Here is a 19,582-nt window from a genome sequence, read left to right as displayed (position 1 = left end):
TCACCTTCTTGAAATACCTTGTAATACCTTGTAATACCTTGTTCACTATTTCTCATCTCTTACTCTTGTAGTCCTATTTGGATTGTTTCTCTTCCATTCTTAATATAATTATACATTTCTTTTTATCTGCTAAGTCTCTTACTATATTCTCCTCTCTCATCACTTTAATAACTGTGTCCTTAGTATGTTCCTTCATCTGTTGTTTCACTATATCTCTAAATTCAATTTTGCTATCATCCTGAACCTTTTTCCAACCACTTATCTCTCTTGCTAGGGACTCTTTATTCTCTTTATTGTTCCTCTTTAATTCCTAATTCTCCTTTACATGTTTTAACTGTCTTTTTAATTCTTCTATTTCTTTATTTAGGTTTTGGTTCTCCTTCTTTAGTTCTTCCAATTCTCTTTGTGTAATTAGTGCAAGTTGGCTAAACCTAACCTCTCATGATTTGTTCAGTTTTGTTAGTTTTCCCTCTAGACTTGCTAATCAGGGGAGGTTGTCATCTCCCTTATTCTATCGTATTCTTCTTATCTATATTTCTAATTCTAATGCCTTTACTGATTTGTTCGACTTCACCTGCGTTGTCTGCACATCTCTTGTTTACATTCCTTCTGACTTCCAGAGCCCATTCATCCCCTTCCTCATTTTCTTCCATTTTCCTCAATAATGCCTCCCCTTCTCTTTTTTCTTCACCTGCCCACTACCCCACAAGATTTCCCCTTCCCTAATAATACAACACAGGTACTCCCTTATTGAATTTTTTTTTGTTTTCCCCTCTTTCTGGAGTTCCTATCTTCGCCGTCAATCAGACGATTGTGTGTGTGTATATGTATATATATATATATATATATATATATATATATACACCAAGAGCTTTTTTCCCATCTGAGTGAGATAGCTAAATCAAAGGCATGTACCTACTGCCACCCATTCCACCACCATTTACTCCCTCTCATCTTGTCTTCTCCTGAGAGTGAAGAAATTTTACATTTATGATATTTTACGTCAATGTACAGTCACTCATAATAGTCTGACACTTATGAAAAAAGTGTTTATAAATAATTTTTGTGGATTTTTTGGCAAATATTTATCACTTTGTTATGTGGTAAATTGATTTTTCGGTATTTTTTTTTTTATATAATTTCATGAAGGATAGGTCATTGTGGTGTTTATTTTTTCATTTATTTATTTATTTACCTATTTATTTATTTTTTTGGTAAACGTTTTAGTAAGTATCCATCACACCATTATTGCCCAGCCACATTTTGTATTACGCATTTATTACGAAAATTGGCAGTGCAAAATTGCCAGTTCTATACATCTGAATACACTAAATAGCACCTGCCTAACTGTCGAAGTACAACTTCACCTCCTCATGCTTTGTTTCATAAACCAGAATCGTCTAAATAACATCCTAAAAGCCGATTGTATACCCCAAGTTACCCCCGGAAAATTGCTGTCAGGGTTGCCAGTTTTGTCAATAAATAAAAAAATTTGGGTGCCTTTTATAGCCAATGGATAGGACTACTTGGTCATTACCATAGATTTGACCCTTGACATAATGCCTATTTTTTGCGAATTTTCAAAATTGCAGGATATAATGTATGCTTCTGATGCTCAATCCATAAAACAATTGAGGCATACAACATATGCCACTGACGCTGTAGGGGTTAAGTATATATATATATATATTCACACACACACACCATATTTGCTGGCATCATAGATGCTCCTGCCTCAAAGATACACCCTAATTTTTACTTCCATAATCTTGAAAATAAAATAAATAAATGTGTTTTGTTTTGTGGGTGACTTAGTGACATGTAAAGTTTCTTTACCACATACTATCCACTTTCTTTTTGTCTTGTAATATTGCAACTAAGTAAATTAACACCAAAGTTATAGGTAATTTCTACCTGCATTTTATTGCACATAGAACTCAAAACTGAACAAAATAAGTTTAGAAACTCAACACACTACAACATAGAATCATGGACTACTGCACTTTCAATGCAGTTATGACAAATTTGCATTGCATGTAAGGCATAAAATCAATGTCATTTGAATTACTGCTACTATACTCTCTCCCCACCTCAAAAGGCACTATTGAAAACAAGAAAACATAGCTGTTGTAGGTTATCATGGGACACACGTAAACATTAAACATCCATTTGAATTTTTTATTACCAGTATGTACAGTACCCTTTTTACTCATTATTATACATTTGCTTATCTTTTGTTTTATACAATATACGTTATACACTTCTTAGGTGATTATATACGAGGGGCAATCAGAAAGTAATGACAGTCGGACTCGTGGCAGGGAGACCATGAGTGCTGGGAGGAAGGAGAATGAAGAGCATCAAGTGTTGCCTGTCATGATGCATTTGCATTTGTCTCTGCACATCTGGGTTATGTTTTTTCATTGCACTGTGATTGCATCAGCGTTGGTTTTGCCCTCTAACCAGAATGATGGATTTCTCAAAAGAAGGTTGCAGGTTTTATATTTTCACTAGGTGGAAACTGGAAAAAAGAAATGGAGATCAAAGGTTAAATTATTACAAGTTTTTCCAGAGTCTACTCCATCACTGAAAACTGTTTCCCACTGGATTCGAGCTGAAGCTGGAAAAACTCAGCTGGAAGATGGTTATAGGTCAGGATGTCCCCAGACATCCATATCTAAACCAACAATGTTCCATGCCCGTGACATCATTGGTGAAGATCAAACTGTTACTCTCATATTTTTATCCTTGAAGCTTGGTGTCAGTTATGGGAGTGCATGTGACATTGTACATGATTACTTAAAGCTAAGGAAGAAGTGTCATGATGGATATCTCAGTTATTAGCAGAAGAGCAGAAGAGCAAATGGGTGTGGATTTGTTGTCTCTGGCTGGCTGAATTTGAGCCAAAGGTCCGAAATTATTTTCAGATGTTGTTACCGGGGATGAGTGTTGGAATTCTCTCTTCACCACCAGAGACAAGCAGTCCAGCATGGTGTGGTTGAGTAATGAAGAGCCTCGACCTCAGATTTTGAAGGAAGGATTTTGCAGCAGAAAGTGCATTTTCATCATCTTCAATTCTCAAGGACCAATGTGTGTTGATGTGATGCCTCAACAGCCTACTATCACAGTCCACTACTATATTGACCAGGCCCTTCCTCAAGTCCTGGAACGTCAGGCCAAATCAGCACCAACCCGCTGATGATCATGCCTTTTGCTGCACCACAACAATGCTGTACCCCACAAAGCACGCTTGACTGTGCAGTTCCTGGAGCAGCAGGGGATCACTCTTCTTCCCCACCCACCCTACTTACCCTTGCTCCCTGTGACTTTGGGTTGTTTCCAGATATCAAAGGGGCAATTGCAAGGAGGCAGTTTCATTATATCCAAGACCTAGTATGAGCAGTCAGTTCAGAGCCATCTGGTATACTGGCTTCTGAGTAATGTGACTGCTTCATGAAGTGGCACAGGAGGATGGGAATACTAAAGGAATGTAGGCAATTTTTTATATTTACCTCAGTACTATCAAAATAGTCTCACTGTCATTACTTTTTTTTATCACCCCTCATACTCTATATTAGTTTAAATGTAATGTTGCCTTAGGAGTTGCAATAGGCCTATGATAAATACTACCTTCAGCTTAGTGTCCAAGATGCATAAGACAAATGTGTGTATTTACCTAGTTGTATTTTACAGAAAAAGAGCTATGCTTGTAGTGACCTGCTTTTGTATCTTTCAGCATCCAGTTTGTTCTTAAATTCTTGTATAGTTTTTGCACTCACTGTTTCCTCATTCAGTTTGTTCCAGATATCAATCACTTTGTGTGGGAAGCTATTCTTTTTCAGATCTCTTCTGTAACTATCCTTTTTAAATTTCTTTTCATGTCCTCTTGTTTTTTTCCTATCCCACTTTAGTAATTCATCTCTATCAAGGACTTCCATCCCTTTCATAATTCAGTAGATGGTTAGTAGATCTCCTCTTTCTCTTCTTTGTTCCAGGGTTGGTTGTTTGAGCTTGTCCAATCTTTATTCATATGTTAATTTGGAGAGTGTTGGTGCTTTGTCATTGCTCTTTGAATTCTTTCTAATTTCTTTATTTTCTTTTTAGTACTGGGTGTCCATATTGTTGCAGTGTACTCCAATCTTGGTCTTATCACTGTAACTAATATTTTCTTTACCATTTCTTCATCCATGTAGTCAAAGGCCATTTTCATTGATCTTAATAAATTGAAAGTTTCTTCGACTATATTGTTGATATGTTTGTCTGGTGCCATGTCATTGGTGATAGTTACTCCTAGGTCCCTTTCTGAGTTGACTTTTTTAACTTCCTTTGTACCAATTTTATATTGTCCCAATATTCTATTTTTGCTTTTTCCAAATTCCATTATACTACATTTCTTGATGTTGAAATTCACTTCACACTTCTGACTCCATTCCCAGACTTTGTCCAGGTCTTTTTGGAGTGATTGTGCCAACAGCACTGTACGAGGCAGAAACATGGAACATAAGAGAGTAGTTTGAATGTGTTTGAGATGAGGTGCCTGAGAAGTATGATAGGGGTTACTAGGCTGGATAGACTGAGAAATGAGGTGAAGAGGAGGACAGGTGTGGAAAGGGAGTTGGGAGAAAGGATTGATGAAAGAATATTGGGATGGTTTGGACACATGGAAAGAATGGGTAAAGAAAGACTAGTAAATAGGTGTGGAAGGAGTGAAAATGAGGGGTCGACCTAGGATGAGATGGATGGGTGGGGTAAAAGGGGCACTGGGAAAGAGGGGAATGTCTGTTGAGAAAGGATGGGAGAGGACAGAGGATAGGGGTGAATGGAGAGTGGTTGTATATGGATGATGCTGTGATGCAAGAGGGGCAGTGGGCAATGGGTGAGGGAGTATGTGTGAGAAATGAATTGACACAAACCAAAGGGATTTCTCCCCATCTCCTTTTCTGCATGAGGGGATGGAGAAGGGGGATTGCCAATTTAATGAAGCGGCCTTGCTGTGGATGTGCTATCTCTTGCAACACTACTTCTGACCCAGGGCAGTGAGCAAGATGCAGGGATGATCATCCAGGAAGTGCCAAAATAAGAAGGAAGGGAGAGGAGTATGTTAGGGATGGAATGGGTGGGAGTATTTATATATATATATATATATATATATATATATATATATATATATATATATATATATATATATATATACACACACTTAAAAATAAACAGGAAATGGTGAAACTACGCCAAGGAAATACAGAATACACAGATCTAGAAATGGTCAAAGTCATGAACAATCACTTCAAGTCAGTTTTCACTAGAGAAAAAGTACAGCATTGGGACGAAGTAAGTGAAGTGTGATCTCCCCCTCATGATGGAAATAACATGATATGATGATGATATGGTATAACATCACACACTCCCCCCTATCGGGAGGCTAGGATGGTGCCCCTCACAGAGCTTTGTAGCGTGGAATTTAATTAACCATGCCCTTGGTTCAACTTCGCTGGTGGCAGGATTCGAACGGCCTTCACTTCAACCTTCGCCCCAAGTAATGACGCCCTTACCCGCTCAGCCAGGGAGCGGAAATAATAACACAAAAAGAAATAATGGATCAATTAATGAACCTTGATGTTAGAAAATCACATGGCCCAGACAGAATTGCAAATTGGATACTAAAATAATGCAAAGAAGAACTAATGGACAAAATATACAACACAATAAGTTGCTCACTCAAAGAAGGAAAAATACCAAAAGACTGGAAAAATGCCAATATTGTACCAGTATATAGAGGAGGAAACGAGGAAGAACCAACTAATTACAGACCAGTCTCCCTTACAAGCACTGTAGCCAAAATTTGTGTGAAAATTATCAAGATGGGTAAAACACCTGGAAGAAAACAATATTATAAACTCGAGACAATTTGGATTCAGACAGGGAAGATCATGTGCTATAAATTTGATCTATTTCTTTTCAAGACTAATAGATATAATACAAGAAAGGGATGAATGGGCTGATTGTGCTTTCCTAGACTTACAAAAGCCTTCAACAAAGCACCTCACAAAAAATTATTTAAAAAATTGGAAAACATAGGAGAGATACAAGGTAACCTACTAAACTGGATGGAAGATTTCCTACGTGATAGATAAATGAGAGTAATGCTCAGAGAAAAGTGTTCAGGTTGGGAAGAGATTATTAGTGGAGTTCCACAGGGATCTGTATTGGCTCCAATAATGTTCACTATTTATATGAATAACATGGATGAAGATGTGGAATATTACCTGAGCTTCTTTGCAGATGATGTTAAATTGTTGAGGAAAGTGAAAACCTAAACGGACTGTGAATCACTACAGAGAGACCTAAACAAGATTTGGAAATGGAGTCAGAAATGGGAAGTGGACCTCATCATTAAGAAATGTAGCATAATGGAGTTTGAAAAAAAAAAAGTAAAAAAACAATATCAGGACAATATAGAATTGGAACAAAGGAAGTAAAGAAAGTGAGATCGGAAAAAGACCCGGGAGTAATTATCTCAAACAATTTGCCCCCTGATAAACAAAATTGTTGGAGAATCCTATAACTTGCTAAGATCAATAAAAGTGGCTATTACCTATTTAGACAAAGAAATGGTTAAAAAAAATATTAGTCACACTAATAAGGCCTAGACTGGAGTATGCTGTGAGATTATGGTCATCCAGTATGAAAGAGAATATAAAGAAAATTTAAAGAATCTAGAAAGCAACCATGAAAATGGCCTCAACAATTTCAAACTTGTCATATGAAGAGAGACTGGCTAAATTGAAGTTACCGACTTTGGAACAAAGAAGAGAGGCGACCTAATGACCATCTACAGAATTATGAAAGGCATGGAAATACTTGATAGAGAGGACTTAATAAATTGGGACAAGAGAAACACAAGAGGACATGGAAAAAACTAAAAAATGATAGTTATAGAAGAGATCTAAAAAAAAAAAATCCACTCAGAGTGGTGGACACTTGGAACAAACTGGATGAAACGGTAATGTACGCAAAAACCATACACAAATTTAAGAGCAAGCAAGACACTGTGAGATACAAAGGCGGGACACCACAAGCGTAACTCCTCTTCCCATAAGATACAACTAGGTAAATAAATACACACTTCCGAGCTTCCAAGCTGTCAACATCTATCAACTAGAGCTCTGAAGGCTGCCAAATAAGACGAAAAATCTCAGTAGTGCAAGGAAAACAAGAGGCATGGTTTGTATTGAATGGGAGGCAGAGCACTTGCAGTTACCCAAAATGTTTTCTTTCCAGTGTTAAATTGATTTGAGAGAAATTGAAAGAAAATAAAAATAATTATTTTAAGCTGAATGTCAACTCAAAAACAGAGTCCCCTGGAGGCACTATGCTGAAATTAAAGGTAAACAGAGACCTAAAAATGCCAAGGATCCAACTGTATAACGAAGACACTTTTTCTGGTTTTGATAAGTATGAAAGGAGATATTTGAGTTGAATCTTAAGACATGAAAAGGAAGATGAGTAATAATAGAAAATTGTGGGAGAACAAATTCATAGAACTAAGGAAGGAGATTGTAATTAATGAAAGGCCTATTCCAAGCTAACATTGAGATATCTGAACTGAAGAAAATTAATTCTGATCTAAATAATGAGCTAAAGGGATTTAAAAAAAAATAATGGAAGTTAAATGTGAAAATTAAAAGATGAAAGTCAATGATACTACCAATAGTGAGAATAAAAAAAATTAGGCAAATAACAAAATACAGGCAATGTCTGAAAGAAGAAAAATTGCAGAAGATTAAGAAATGGAATGAAGACAGAGAAAATGAAGAATGCTTTCATAGAAATGGTACAACAGATGCAGGAAAATGCAAAGGATACAATCATTCAAGTAATTAACCCCTTTACTCCTGGCCAAAATCTCGCGGGCAGCATTAGCTGCCAGATGTGCGATGTTGCGTCATAATACTTGCATTATAAAAAATAAAGTCACCGCGGCCCTATTGCCCCTGCCCTAAATCCAGCCATGAATAAAAGTAATAGTAATAATTGTAATAAATATATAAATATTTCATGGTGTTTGTGAGCCACAAAAGTGATGTTTGAGCAAATCCTAGTGACTCTCACTTCCTTGGCATCTGTTTTGTTATAATGAAATACACAAAAGGAGACTCAAAATGACTGCCATGTATTTAGAGTTTGTAATGTTTATTAATGTTTAAGTAGATCTTGCTTAGTTCTTTCAAAGTTGGTCCTTTCGTGTTGGTAATGATAATGGTTTTAATACTGTGTTTATCGATAATATTTATGCACCTTTAGTTAATCGTGCATTCATACTTTATATTCGACATATATGAGAATTGATTATATTATATTCACATTACAATACATAGGATTCCCATACCTAACATATATAATTACATATAACTACTTTTTTATATATATAATTACAAGCAACTCATGAACTCATTCACAGAGGAGTGACCATCATTTATACTGGAACCGTCACATTCCGTAATGTAAGTTATTCATTATAATTTTACTCATTACATATCATGGATAGTCCATAGGTAGAGCTAAATCTTGTAATATATAAAAAAAAAAAAGTGGACCAAAACATTTGGTGATGCATTACTTGCGATTCTCAGACTATAACTACCAACAACCTGCTCACTGACAAGCGACCACATTGAGAGGGCCGTGGAATGTCAACTTGATCGAATGCTCTGCCCCATATTGGCTGGGGCTCTCTGCTCTGCTTGCTCACAAATTTTCAGCCATGGCTACACAATGCAGTGGAAACGTCCTTGCTTGCTACTAGTAAGGTCTTGAACATGGGCGTCTAGGAATCGTGCACACAGGCCCCATTTGTTCAAAGCCACTACCCCTTCAGGTGGAATGAATGGCCTCTGTTGCAAGAAATGCCTGTAGATTGAGTGTCAATTATTCATCCTATACTATCATGCATGCGTATGCATTAGCTACACAATGTCAGATCTGGTGGTATCAGCAAGTTTTCAATTGCTGCATATTGTGTGATCTGACCCTTGGTCAGAAAGGGTGACCTCACAACACCTGCATCAAGCAACACCTTGCGAAGGAATATTGCAAAACCATGGCTTACGACAAATTGTTCATTGCATCAAGAGGATAATATTTCTGTATATATGTATTTTCTTCCTGTATATATGTGCATAAATTTAGTCATGATATATTTATAGAATTATAACCGTGTTGGCAACAGACACTCATTCTCTTTGGCACACCCTAAGTGACAAGAGCCAGACTAGGCTTGACTACGCTACTGTCAAGACTTACCAATAAATAGAAGAACCCAAGCGACACCATTATCTCAACGCCATCAAACTAACATAGTCAGACAACCTTCATTCTGGCGACAGACAAGCAGATTCCACGCCCTGAGGAGATACATCAGAGATATACACTCCGGTTAAACATAGCCACTCCCTAATTCTACAATGAGCCTCATTAGGCATCTAACTAAAGGGTGACACTCTACGCTGCATCCCCCAACATCCTACTACAACGAGGCAACCCCTCTTCACTACATCGTCCAGCATCCCATTATGAGGAAATCCATCTTCACTGCATTGCTCCTACAAGAGAGACTTCGCCAAAAAGGCAGCTACAGGAGTACACATAGCACACATCAATCCCTGTCATTTCCTTATTCTACATGGGTTCACATCCTAATTCTACGCTGCGCATCTTCAAGCATCATACCTACGCAGCAAGTCTTCTTGGCATGAGCCTACGAGACTCAAATCTCACCAGCAGCAGCTAACACGTGAACCTACAAACAAGAGACTCCCATATGACCTTGTTTCAGAACTATCTTCCATTTACAATTTCAGTAATTATGTTAAGTCAAAGTAGTAAATTTCAAGAGAACCTATAATACTGTTAATCTGGCTAAGGACAATATGGTCTGTCTGTATAACAAATCAACAAGAGATTGTATTTTTGAACTTGGAGACAATATTTACACCCTCAACCACACCCCCACCTCAAAGTTCTACCCTAAATTCACAAGACTTTTTCCTATTGGACAGGAGTCAAATAAAGTCAAAACACTCAGGTTGGATGACCCTACAGAAACCATATTGCACAAAGATCATACCAAAAGAGTACCCCGTGGCCTCAACTTAGAGAATGTTCCATCATCAGTTAGTACTACCCCTACTATATAGGACACTCATCAACCCTCTCAACTTCTCCCCCCCTAATCCTCTCACCTATTACAACCTTCGCAGTTGAGCCATCCCTTCATAAGATTGCATCTTGCCTAGGTGAACAGAAGTAATATCTATTTCCACATATTCTTTAGATTAAGTAGGTTTTTCCTATAACGATATTCCTCGAAATCCATGTACATTTATATGTCAAATTAGCATATGTTTATCTTCTATGAGCATTAACTTCACTGTGGTCAGCGAATGGTAGCTGTGCTGAGCATCTGTTGCAAGAAATACCTGTAGATTGAGTGTCAGTTATTCATTCTATCCTAGCATGCACACGCGCATGCATAAGCTACACGTCAGATCTGGTGATATCAGCAAAGTTTCAACGGCTGCCTATTGTGTGATCTGACCCTCGGTCTGAAAGGGTGACCTCACGGCGCCTGCACCAAACTACGCCTAGCGAAGGAATATTGCAAAACCATAGCTTACGACGAATTATTCATTACGTCGAGAGGACAAATTGTATTTTCTTCCTGTGTAAGTACATAAATTTAGTCATAATGAATATATTTATAGAATTATAACCGTTTTGGCAACCGACACTTATGTATAGGGTGGCTCATGAAACAAAATCGAATTGACTATATAAATTATTTAGCACTAGAGACAAAACGTGCACTCAATAGGGCGAAATCAAGAATGCTTGCGTGGGGGACGCCAAGCAAGGTGGGAACTCTCGAATGAGCGAGCATAATATATGGTTCTTATTACATATTACAATAATAAATATACAATGACAACCATGCAGTGGAAAAATACAACCACAATTGAACAATTCGCAAGTACAATACATAATACTTGTACAATGTTGTACGTAATCATATGTACACAATGGTACCATACCATCACACTCATTCTCTTCGGCGGTCGTAAGTGGCAAGAGACGCTTCACTACGCTACTGACAACTGTCAAGACTTACAAATAAAAAGAACCCAAGCGATGCCGTTATCTCATCGTCTCCAAACTAATGTAGTCAAACAACCTACACCACATGTATGCGTCTTTTAGTTTAATACCGTCTGGGACTGCCCAGTTCTTGGACGGTCGTGTATGACATCCTGAAGTCTGTCTATATATATACCAAAGGCTTCTTCCCCTTATAAAGGGAAGTAGCTAAGTCAAAGGCACGCACCCACTCCCACTCAATCCACTACCATCCACCACCCTTGTTCTCTCATTTCGTGGTTGAAGGGTCATCCCTGTCTCCTGCTCACTGCCCGGGTCAGAGGTAGTGAAGCAAGACAATACATCGGCGACCCACCCCTGTCCGTCCCTTCATACGTAGGATAGAAAAGACGGGGAGATCCATTCGGGTTGTGTCAAAGTATCATCCATACACAGCCATTCTCCACTCACCCTTATCTCCTGCAATTTCCCTTCCTTGCTGAACAGTCACTCTGGTCTAGCAACGAACGCGAACATGTGGCAAACGCGTGTACAAAAATCAAAGTTTCTGTGCGCGCGAAACGCCCCTGTGAGAAGCTTAGGTATGCAGTTTTCAAAACTGTCTCACTACTTTTCAGAAAATGGACCGAAAAGTTGAGGGTTATTTCTCAAAGTACCTTAAAATAGGATTTTCCCAATTTTTGGATGCCTAAAGAATCATAGAATGGACGATTACTGTAGTGTAAGTATTTACGTGCACGGCAGTTAACAACAAAAGTAGTACGAACAAGGCCTTGGTCGACTCTAAGGATATATCAAGCCAGTAATATAAACAATCATATCGCATTCACCAAAGCAACACTGTCACTAGTTGCCAGATGCACATAAGAAATATTGAGCAATGACACAACCAGGGAACGCAGCTTTATGTACAAAACACCACTGGCAGCGTGTAAAATACTAAGTATGATGTGAATAATTCGATGACATGCCTGTTGCAAATAAATAAATAATAATAATGAACAAATAAAAAAGTATACCATGAATAATCAAAACCACGTATATATTGAACACAAAACTGTCACGGATGTATTTATAGCAGTGATTATTTACCAAAGACTGAAGCACACATGGTCGAACACATTCATTCTCAGGTAATCAACAGCAGCACAATGAAACTTTTTTTAATCTGATCGAATGTGCTTCATACAAGACGCCACAGAAAACATTTTATGTCAAACAGAACAATTAAATGTGCCACGCACAATACCTTGTGACAAAAGACAATACATTAAATCTAATGTTGCATGCCGGCTTTGCTATACAAGAAAACAATAGGTTTTGAAATTGAGCACGACAGCACAATACGTTGCGTCCATTGAAATTACAATACGCTTTATTGTGTGGCAGTACAATACTTTCTCATCGTGCCATCAGGATAGAGACTACAAACACACACACACACAGCTTGTCAGAAGCAGCTAGTAGCCATGATACTATAAAAGAACACAATACCTAATCAACATGCAAAAGCTCCTACCTGACCTTTAGAAGGCCAAAGGTTAACAAGGAAAAGCGAGACGTATGATGCCGCGGCAGTGTGGTTATGGTCGAATGTCGGAAGTGGTCTCCCCATCCTATACTTTGTATATTTTGTTTCATCTCTCCCCATTTACCAGCCAGTTCCGTCCTCACCTGTGAACCCCGACAACAAAACAAAACGGACTGAGTTGCTGGCAAAACTGATAATAGCTATTTGTACGAAAAATATACATTCATGTAGAACATTCTAGCATGTGAGCTTATAGTTGTAAAAATTGTACAGCATGAAGCTTATACTGAACTGAATTCTTTCTAATTCCAGTTAAGAATATAAAGATCAATACCACCCCTATCGACTCCTTGGAATTACTTCCTGACCCTAGTGTAGGCTACTTCTATCCCTGTGACGTCTGGTGTGCCAGGAGGGTGTTGGAGGTGCGTAGGTGATAGGCAGACATTGTGTTAGACTGTGCTATTGATTCGACTGTATACTTGGCCCTTTTAATGCCAAGGTCGACTTATATAATTATTGTGGCTGCTTTCAGGCAATTTTGTTTAGTAAGGTATTTAGGATTAGGTCGGTAATATTCAGTGCATCTGCTCTTGGGATCAATATTGCACCGACGAGCTGAAGACATCAAGGTGGCAAGATAGAGACAGCCGAACAGAGGGATTAGAACAAACAATCAGCCTTTTTTTTATTTCCTAATAGAAGCTAATCTCAAATCATTTGCTGTATAACACATGTTTGCAAGGAGCCAATGCCAGGAGGCGCGTAGTGCGGCGAAGGTCGCCTGTGCCTTAATATGCGCTTGGACTATTGGGGCAGGTAAGTCATTGCTGGGGATTGGAGAGGGATGCGGAACTACCCACGGCTAAGCGAATGTGAGACCGGCACGCTTCCGGTTACGCCACCTGCGCACAAGGATGTCACGAAAATTCTTAAAATATCGACTACATAAATACATAGCAATCAGGTCTCTGCGATGACTTAAAAAGGTCAAATAATGATGACATATTCGCGGTCTATCGAACAAATAAAATAGAAATAGACAATTTTATGAACAATTAAAAAGTGGCAACTCTCTACTTTATTCCAAACAATGTTTATTAGATTCATTAAATGAGTCTTTTAAATATTCCATTGTTTCGTTAATATAAACATTGATGATCATTTCATTGTGTACCGTAGTTATATAATAAATAATGGTTACAAAATAATCGATAAGAAATCAAACACCAATGAATAAAAAAGAAAGAATCTGTAAAACGGCAGTGTAAATGTTGGGAACAAATTACCTGTTCATGTGAGTTCAAGTACTATACCATACCGGAGTGCCTGTCAAGTTACTTCGGCGACCATGGAACGCCATCCACTTTCCTCAGCCATCCTGACAAGATCCACAACCCTTCATTCATCATAATTGTATTCCAACAATGTGTCCATAAACTTGACTCCTTGCCTTCCTCTCGGCTCTGGTCCTATACACTCTCCCCAGCAGTCATTCTTTTTCTAGTCCATGCCCTCTCAGTATATGGCCCACGATATGTAATTGTCTCTTCCTAATACTTTTGACCAGTGTTCTTTCCACTTCTGCTCTTTTCAGGACAGTTTCGTCGTTAATTCGGTCAATCCAAGGGATTCTTAGCAGTCTTCGGAGGAACCACATCTCCACTGCTTCGAGTCTCCTTATATGTCTTTCTTCATCGCCCATGCCTCACATCCATACATTAATGTTGACCATACATAACACTTGAAAATTCGTTGTCCTAATTCCATATTCATGCTTATATACATCGTTTTTTTTTTCCTCATTTAATTTTGCGAATGCTGATCTTGCTTCTCCTGCTCTCGTTTTTATTTCTTTTTCAGTCTGCGTTTTCTGTAATAATACTTCGCAGGTATTTATAATTTTCTACTTGTTTAATTATTTGGCCCTGATTGGTTATTCTCACAATCTCTTTTCGTTATTCCCATTACTTTTGTGTTTTTAAAGTTTATCTTTAGTCCTCTTTTTGTACATGCTTTATCAAAAATATCTATTAATCCTTGCAATTTTGTCTCAGAATCTGCAAGTATGACTGTATCGTCCGCATAACGTATTGACACTAACGCCCAGATGAAACATATGGAGACCAACCTCAATTTTTACTAATTTCTCAGCATCGTGAGCTCGTACACTTAAATATCAAGTTCTTAAATGTTCCCATTGTTTCAATTCGCAAACACCCCGAAAGGGCCGATAGGTCTTTCGCTGTTTGTATCTTTGTATTCCTTCGTAACCGTTTTATTTTTAAAATATATCTGTCGTTGGACTGTGCCTGAGTTTCCTTAGCATACATTCATCAACGGAAAGAATATTAAAATCGCGAGAAAGGTGATCCACCAAACATTTGCTATGCCCAGTCACCCACAAATCTTAATCGGGTTCTGGATGCGCATATCACAGGATGCTAGCGTGGTCAAGATCTATGTGCTGTTAATTCGGTGGACCTGTTCTGAGTTATAAACAGTCATAGAATCCTAGGAATGGATCTTCTTTATGACTGGGACTTCGTAAATTACCGAGGGGTGTTTTGGGGCGCTGCTACGGACTAGTTACACAGTATTTGTCTATGTTAGAGTAAATTCCCTACTCCTACTTTTGTTCTACGGCTATCCCTCCATTATGCTCTTCCTTTGAGACTGTCATGTACCACTTCTTTAAGTATTACTTTTTATTTTCTTTTGAGTCCTTTATGGTAGAGGGAGGAAAGAATTCTGCCAGCGTGATTTCCATGAGAGTCTATACGACTTGCATGTGGGATAAAGTTATAGGACTAGGCAAGATCTAAGAATATAAGGTCTAACCACTTCCGACCGAATTTCGAGGGAGTTGGCGCAGCGGGCCCGTGAACGTCACCTGGCTGCTCAAAGTGGGGTTAGCGGGTCCTATAGCTGTCAGTTGAAGCTGGTCCGTCGTTCAAAAATGACGTTGCCTTCGCTCGCACTGCTCCACGCAATTAGTTATATTCTGACAAATATTATATAAAATATATATATAAATATATATAAAATATTATAGTTCCTGTCTATATATATGAATATATAATATATATGATATATAATATATATATATATATAATATATAAAATATTATAGTTCCTGTCTTCCTTGGCGTTTCACAGTTTTCTTCAGTGTATCACAAAGAGAAAATGGACTCAGCCAAATGACGTCAGAAGCTGCGCAGAAGAATTCCAACGGTCTGACCTGTATATTTAGACCTTGGGACTAGGTATCTCTGTATACTTAGCCTGCGAGAAGTCAAGGCGGAAGTGGGACTGGGAGGATATTTCCAAGCAGAACCCTAAAATTTGGGTCATTAAATGTGCGTAATTGTAGTGAAGATGAAAATAAAACGGAAGAAATAGGCAGTATGTTTGTGAGAAGGAAAATGGATGTATTAGAGTTTAGTGTAATTAAGTTGTAAGGGAGGGTGGTTTTAAGTTTGGGAATGTGGTGGAATGTCGGCAAAGAGATGGCGAGGGAGGCAAGGGGCAGTTCTTGCATCTTTTCTCTTCAGGTGATGCATTCGGCTTGATTTGCCAGAAACAGCGGTCTTGTATCAGTCGCTGCGCCTCTTCCTTGGGGGCATGATTTCGTCGTGGCTGAGCCCTGTTGGTAGGTAAACGGAGCTTGGACTACAGTTTTGATAGAGAGGTGTGAGCGTTAAAGCCCTCACACCATTCTAAAAACTTAACATTTCTGGCATGCGCAGTCGTGGCGTGTGCGTCACGAATTGCAGCCCGCAAGTTGGCAAAATTGTCTGAGTTCTGCGCCGTCGGAAAACACGCCTAAGCATGTCATCTCGATTGTTAGCTTCCCTCACCTTTTGCTTGTAATACCAGCAGCTCCTGTGCTCCCTTGGGGACTGGCCAGGCTTCGGAATAGCTCTGTTAGCAGCCAGTTGAAGAGCTGTAGAAAAGTCAGCTTCCAACGTATTCAACGTATGAAGCTGCCCATTCTTCAGCAGGTTTCCCAAAGTCTGTCCAGTTTGCCTGAGTAGTCTTCCAGCTTGGGAATATGTGGTGCTACTGGTATAGGTGGAAAACCCTTATCTACACAGAGATACCGAAGTGATCACTGTTGACAATACCTCCCAGGTCACCCGAGGGCGTAGTGCTGCCGTCGCCAAGGTCAGATCAAGTTGTCCACCTTTTATGTGCGTTAGATTTTCATCATTCAACAACGCAGTGCCAGGGCATGCATATAGTGTATTGAATAAGTGGGTCCCAGGATATTGGGCCTTTGGGCGACATTAAGATAGGGTAATGAGCGTTGAATTCCTATCCAATGATGAATCTGTCCGCAGCAAGTGCACATACTTCTCCAAGATCCATCTCCGTATTGGCCCATGTATATGCTGTAGATGGTGTACGTCTCTTGGGCCCGTTAGAGTCGAACCACAAGAACCTCTACACTATCCCCACATGATACAGAGTCCAATATTTCACTGCAGGGGATGGATGCCTTGACAAGGTTCATGTACTCCTTGGCAGTGTCTGTGCTTGGTAGGAAGAAGATACGATATCCCTGGAATCGCACCTCATCCCTCACTAGTGTCTCTTAGAGAAGTATGATAATGTAATCATACTCTTGCACGAGTGCAAGAATATACGAGCACTTGCTGCAGAACCCGTCAACGTTCCACTGCAGTAAACTTATTTTACTATTGAATAGGGCGATATTCTTCCCTTTCTACATCCATGTTTTCATAACCTTGTCTGTCCCGGTTAGCAGACAAGATGATAGGTTTTGTCTCAACCGCAGTGGAGTCATTTTCCTCATCAGAGGAGACTTCATTGTCAATAGGCGGAGATGTGGGTTTCGAAACTGTGGGGCTTGACAAGAGGCACTATTCTTGTTTCCGTTGTAGTAGGTGTAGATTTGCCAATTGTGAATTGCGTGGATGTGGTGGCCTGTGTTTGTGTCTGGGGATGGGGCTTGCTGTGTCTTGGGTGTGGGACTGTGGGCTTTGTGATAGTGCTCAAATCTCTTTTGTCTTTGCGCAATGTTCTGAGAACAGAATTGTTAACCTCCTTCACCATATCTGCTGTCCTCTCTGGAGCTCTCTGGTGTCCTAGGGTGGTTGACCCCAGTGACGACAACAACCACAATCAGTCTTGAGGTCACTCTCCCATAGGATGAGGACGTCAGATGGATACTGTGGCGGAGGGGGCTGAGCCTTCTGAATTCGCGGTCTCGGTGTAGATGAATTTTTTGTCTTCTTTGTGTTCACAGGTGTTGTTTTGTTCTGTGTAGGGTTGAGGGTTTGTTTCTGTGGTGTCTTGGGAAGTATGGCCTGTGCCTTACGTATGGAGCACCCATTCCAGCCTTGGCTTCTTGCCATAATTGGGGCATTCTACCTCAGTTTCAGAGCCACCCATGAACTTATGTAAGCATGATTCTGTGGCATGCGGCTGGCTACAGATGCCGCACTTAGGCTTGTTGGCCTGCACCGCGCCTGGTGGTTCCTGTATCGTTGGTGCGGTACTAAATTACCTTAAATGAAAGAAAATCGTCTGTCTCGTAGTAATCGAATCGCTTGGCGTACAATATCGAGTTGAAACCTATGCCGGTTCCGGTGAAGAACCAAGACACCGGTAGGGGATCCTCTCCCTCTAATCAGCTGATCAAGTTAACCGCATGGACTTTGAACGGCTGAGAGGAAGGTTACGGAGGCATACAGCCAGAGCGAGAGGCAACGAAGAGTACCATCTTGGATCGGGTGACGGTCTAAGCTTGCTCCATATTACTTACCACCGCTAGCAGAGCGAGTATCACGTGGTAGTAGACGAATTGTGAGTTACGGAGGAAAACATCAGCAGGTCAGTGCCCGGGAATGTCTTTAACTACAGTGGACTATGGACTACCTAGAAATAACACCCTTTCGCGCGGGATCTATTGTGGGAGGGAAAGAGAAGTCTAGAGGAAAATGAAATAAGAGTTGTGTATAAAAGAGGGCTGTTGCCATTGAACGCTTTTTAGGGATATTTATTAGAGCTTGTGTCGTGGCTCAGAATGCATGGGCAGGAGACTTGGACTTAAGTATTTGTGAGGGGATTCTGTTTTTGGAACTGATGGGTTGCACCGGTCGTTATATACCGCCAAGTCAGGCCCTGCGCTGAATGGCCGCTGTTTGCTTCTTTTCGGAACGCAAGATCGCTCATCCGGCGCACCAATTGGCCGCTGTTGTTATGCCTTGAGCCGTACCTAACCGTAGCTGGGGAGTCATTATTTCCAGGTACGTTGTGAGGTGCCGTGCGTTTGGCACCGAGGGCAAATGCGTAACTATGACCATATTGTTTTTTATGTGGTATGTTCTGTTTCCTTGCATTTTTTTAGATTCACTGAAGATGGCAACCTGATTGCCGAAACGTTGTATAATAAATCTAAGAGTTGTGCATTAAAGAGGGCTGTTGTCACTGAACGCTTCTGGTTCTAAATCCGCTGTTCCCAAGGAACACACCTGTTTCTGATTTATTACGACGGCGCTATAGCCAGCCAGCACTCTAGAAGTTAAAAAAAAATCGGACAAGTCTTTCAGAGATTGTCCAAAAAAGGAATAATTATTTGCTTCGCCATGTCGGAGATCTGGTTTTGAAGGCAGTTATGCCTGGCAGTTGGGTAGGTCAGGTGGTGCAAATGTTAGATATATGTATGAAATACATTTCAAGACCTAGATATGAGCTGTACATACATATAGCTGTTATATTTTTTTCCTTCTCTCCCGCCAGGCGACCTCGTTCAGCCGAGGGGAACCCCCTCAGGGCGCAACGAGCGGTGTTAAACCCTTCTGGATTAACCCTTTTATTGACATACACCACTTGGTTTTGAGAAAGAAAACTGCACAGCGATCTTGAACTA

General features: G+C 39.8%; 1 protein-coding gene and 1 long non-coding RNA gene across 7 annotated transcripts in view; one reads left to right on the top strand and one right to left on the bottom strand.

Moving 5' to 3' along the window:
* Nucleotides 1–19,582, top strand: part of Tlk (Tousled-like kinase) — a 474,415-nt gene that overhangs the window by 47,596 nt on the left and 407,237 nt on the right. The gene's annotated exons all lie outside the window — the stretch shown is intronic.
* LOC143037207 (uncharacterized) lies at nt 8,224–11,837 on the bottom strand. The gene is made up of 3 exons (XR_012967454.1): nt 11,605–11,837; nt 9,304–9,404; nt 8,224–8,910 (listed from the first exon to the last, which is right to left on the bottom strand). It is a non-coding gene; the product is annotated as an uncharacterized LOC143037207 (long non-coding RNA).

Source organism: Oratosquilla oratoria, chromosome 22 (assembly GCF_046742065.1).
Source record: "Oratosquilla oratoria isolate Oo_2021 chromosome 22, ASM4674206v1, whole genome shotgun sequence".
Classification (NCBI taxonomy): Eukaryota; Metazoa; Arthropoda; class Malacostraca; order Stomatopoda; family Squillidae; genus Oratosquilla; species Oratosquilla oratoria.
This window is presented reverse-complemented; position numbering and strand designations above follow the sequence as displayed.